Source organism: Ailuropoda melanoleuca, chromosome 4 (assembly GCF_002007445.2).
Source record: "Ailuropoda melanoleuca isolate Jingjing chromosome 4, ASM200744v2, whole genome shotgun sequence".
NCBI classification, from domain to species: domain Eukaryota; kingdom Metazoa; phylum Chordata; class Mammalia; order Carnivora; family Ursidae; genus Ailuropoda; species Ailuropoda melanoleuca.
Genome location: NC_048221.1, coordinates 87,407,702 through 87,412,582, shown reverse-complemented (window position 1 = coordinate 87,412,582; position 4,881 = coordinate 87,407,702).

The following is a 4,881-nucleotide window of genomic DNA, read 5'->3' as shown; positions in this document are numbered from 1 at the left end:
AAATGTACCCGCGGTTCCTACGGACAGGAAGAACTACCAGTCAGGAGCCGAGGCGGACGCAGGGCCTGACCAATGAAACGCACGGAGGTGGCAGGGGGCGGGCGTCTCCGGCCGGAGGGAGACCCGCGGAGGTGGGCGCTGAGCGGGACTCTGGGATCCGCCTGTGCGAGCCGCGCCTAGGGCGGCGGCGCAGGGGTGTTTCAGCCGTAAAATTCCTGCCTTCTGCAGATACTTTAGCAAGGGAAAGAACCTGAAGCACGAGGGGTTATTTTTGTAGTCCATAAAAATGTTCCGGCTAAGCGGCGGATAGAGCCAGAACGCCCAAGACAACTACCTGAGAGAGCCCAGGCCCTTCTCGATAGATACAAATTCTACTGACTACTTCTGGTCTAGGGAGGGTGAAGGTGCGTTAAGGACTAAGTAGTGGGATATGTGGGGCCCACTAACAGAAGGAGGGATTTAGGGCGTCGAAAAAAGTGCCAGCTGAAGCCTCCGCCGCTAGAACCACCACCCCCAGTACCTATTCCTGTAGGGATTTCTGCTGTGATAGGCATTTTTTACTTTTCTGATCAAAGTGGAAATGGAGGTTACCCCTTGAGCTGCTTACCTTTAATATTCTTGAAGTCCACAAGGAAGGAGGATGTTAAAAAACGTTGGCAGTGGAGTGGGAATGGCAAGAGCGCCAGCCCAGCGCCCACTAAATCACACCTGGTATTGCCGACACCTGTAAGGCGTATCTCAGACTTCCCTTCATGACTCAGCCTGCATCAGGACAGATGAATTGTCAGCGCTCTCTGAGCGGCCTCCAATAAACCAAGTAATCCTAGGAGTTTGAGGCTTTGGACATCACTAATCAACCAAGGCAAAGTGAGATTTTTTTTTTAATGATTCGTCTCTAAACAAATTTTAATTATTTAGTGCCACGTATTCACATGGAAATGTTATTAGATAAGTAACACAGAGAAGGCCCGTGATTTGTCATGCTCTCTAGAGCAACAGTCCTTGGTACTGTATTTCTTATGTGAAATCCAAAAAGACTGACCTCTCAGCTATAATTTCCCCAAATAAAACCAAAGAAACGTCTAAAACCCAGATATCTACATTTTAATATCAACATTTGAAGACACAATCTTAATCAGAATCTCTGCCTCCTTTGTGTGATGTAGAGAAATTATAGCAGCACTAAATAGTATTTATCAATCAGTGTTAACACCCAAATAAGATGCCACCAAAACGTTTGGGCCTCATAGGTTGCTTAGCCTGCAAAAGATAAGGGGCAATGAAGAGTCTTTAATTTGTACAAGGTTTTTTGTGAGTAGGGTGATCAGTTATTCTCTACCTTTACAGAAAGTTAAGGAAGAAGAAGTGAAATTTTAATTGTTGCAGGAGCATTTGGTAACACCTAAGAATGACATCTTGATTTATGAGTGATTAAATATTGAGATATAGTACCAAAGGATGTTGTACATTTGCTGCCTCAAGAAATGTCCAAAAAGTAACTACCTTCTCAACCGTTAAGTCCATAATCACCCAGAGACTGGATCTTAGAGAAGTAGGACTCTAGAAGTTATATTCCCAAGTATTATTTTCAAATAGTGCCTTGTAAAATGGAATTTGTTTATACAGTGATTTAAACTTAAGTTTTGAGCCCCCAAACATTTTGTAAAAGAGCCTTCCACTTCCTCAGAGCCACTAGAAACAACCTCACAGAGCCACTAGAAACAACACTTGGCAGATAATGTGGGGATAGGGAAGGAAGATCATGGCAGGGGAGCATTTTCAAGTCTGCTTAGAATGCAATTGCCTATCTCTCTATATATTTATACATCTTAATACCTGAAAAAAACACTTTCTCTGGGGTGTATATGTGATTTAATCCTTTATTTCATGATACACCACTGTGGAATTTCCCTTCAAGGTGCATGATGTTGATATATCTATCATTAGAAATCTGTAACATGGATAGATAGATTTACAGATTAAACCTTTGCAGAAACTTGGGGGGTTCTAAAGGAAGATGAAGATGGGGGCCTGGGAAGTACTGTGTATGCAGGGGTAAGTTGGAATGAGATGGCTTTTTAGATATAGTGCTTGGCACAGGGCCTGGTACATAACAAACATTCAGTAAGTGTATACTGAATGACCAGTTTAGTGCCACCTATAAAGAAGATTTTAAAAATTTAAGGGGTGTCTGGATGACTCAGTCGGTTAAGCACCTGCCTTTAACTCAGGTCATGATCCTGGAGTCCCAGGATCAAGCCCTATATCGGGCTCCCTGCTCAGCAGGGATTCTGCTTCTCCCTCTCCCTCTGCACCTACCCCTGCTCATGTTCTCTCTTGTGGGCTCTCTCTCTCTCTCAAATAAATAAATAAATAAATAAATACAATCTTGGGGAAAAAAGAGGTTTTAAAATTTAATTTCTATTTAGGGGCGCCTGGGTGGCACAGCGGTTAAGCGTCTGCCTTCGGCTCAGGGCATGATCCCGGCGTTGTGGGATCGAGCCCCACATCAGGCTCCTCCGCTATGAGCCTGCTTCTTCCTCTCCCACTCCCCCGGCTTGCGTTCCCTCTCTCGCTGGCTGTCTCTGTCTCTGTCAAATAAATAAATAAAATCTTCAATAAATAAATAAATAAATAAAATTCAATTTCTATTTAGAGATAAAGAATTTTTAAGTTTTAGTTATTTCCACCTAGAATGTGAACTTGAGCCAAAGTGTAAGAATAATAGCAGCAAATGCAATGTCCTGATGACTTTACAGTAGGTTTTGCTAACTCCCAACCTGAGCATTATACAATAAGAGGTAGTTTAGGAAGTGCTAAAGTATGAAATAAGTGTACAGACCAGCAATGTGTGTGGTCTTTTTTTTTTTTTCTTGCGTATCCTACTTCCATCCCCTACACACAAGAAATAAAGCAAAGCAGTTTTGGAGAACATGTCAGAGACATAAAAATTTCTATGTCCTGCCCCGAGTGTTTAGCCAAGAAACCAGGCAGCAATTATACACTAGACTGTTACGCACATTCAGTATTGGCTCCCATCTGTACCTATCTAAATCCTAGGCCACCCACATGAAAAAGGAAAAAGGGCCACTGTTAGCAAAATTGCCAGTTACTGCCTAGATCTAACAATACGGCATTTTTGACTGAAAAGGTAACCAAACAGGGTTAACTGGAAAAAGATATCAAATAATATCTGTGAAACAAACTACTAATGAATGAGTAGTCTAAAAAAATGAATGGTGTTTCCAATTACTTGAGGAAGAGAAAGACTTCATTCTTTCCTGTTGCCAACACCCTGTTGTTAATGAATCAGGAAGTTTGTTGAAACAAGTTGTGAATTTAAATTATGACATATCCTTCCATTTAATCATAGTATGACTTTTAAATTACATTTGCAGATTATTTAACTTTCATATCACAAGAGTAGCAATTATTTCAAATAACTAAGATGCTTTAAAAAACAGTGTTGTCTCACATTACAGATAATTATCTAAGAGTTGATAAGAGCTGATAAATCCTCTACGTTTTAAAAGTCATCAGGCTCAAAAGAATGCAGTTTAACTGCAACATGCATTATCTTGTTCTCATTTATCAATAATTCCCCTCTAGATACTCCTTTGGAAGTTGCATAGAAGGCAAGTCCTTACTGTGTTGTCTCCTGCTTCTCCTGTTCTGCATGTTGTCCAGAGGAGAGTGTTGGTGAGAAATGGTGATGCCCATGAAATTGTTATAACTCATTCATGTGCCAAACTGCATCTCCACATCCCCCCTTGATGATAGATGCAGAGGAGTCATTTCCTTTAATGAGTAGATAGCCATAAAAAAAAAAAACCCACCTATATTCTCTCAGGGTTTTTAATAAACATAGATCATTATGTAATCATAATTCAAAAATATAAAAAGAGTCATTAAGAAATAATACATCGCTTCTGAATTCATAAGATAAAATAAACATTCTGCTTTTCTGTAGTGATATATGTATAGATGATGAGGCTACTTATTGACTTTGAAATCCTTATAGAGAAGAGCTGTGAAATAGAAAAGTATTCAGTTTAATCCTGTTTTTTCTTCCTCTTTCAACTATACTAAAGATTCCCTGTTGTGCATTCCATCAAATGTCTTTTGATGGTTTTCCAAACATCTCTGCCTCTGGTCTAGCTTATTAAATTTCCTGCCAGTGCCACCACTGGGAAGGAAAGGATAAAGAACTTCTGTTCCCTAACTTAGTCTCAGGGAATTTATTTTAAGCATGTCACACCCACCACTCTAAGTATTAAAGAGAAGATCCTCAGGACTGTTCTTTGGATGAGACCTAAATAATTGGGTAATTATATGTCATTAAATGGGTAATATGATTAGGGAATAAAAAGTAACAGTGTTTTTCCCTCCCTAGAGTGGAAAGGAGGAGGATTGTCATTTGGAGAAAAGACCACAGAAAAAATGTGGTGTATTAATGTTAAGTTCTGGTGCCATTTTTAATTGAACTTTTTAAAAAAAATTCCAGTAAGGATGCACATCTTTAAAAAAAAAAATCTAACCGGTACCAAAACGCCCATAATGAATAGCAGTACTCTTCTGCCCTACCTCTCTTTACTCCATCTTTGCATGCCAGAGGCAACTATTTTTCTTCTGACAGTTATATATACTTGATAGTTATTTCTAAATGCTTATAGTGCCATTTTTTTCCTGGTTCCTGGCTTTTAGGGAGTATGTATTTGACTTTTTATTATAACAGATATAGACTTTGCTTGCTTAAAACCCTGGCCTTGTTTTCTCCTTTGTATTAATTTCCTAAACTTTGTAGAGCTATATTTCCCAACCTTTTCCTCATAACAACACAGAGAGAAAATGATAATATTTGTGTGGCATCCTGAGGTAACC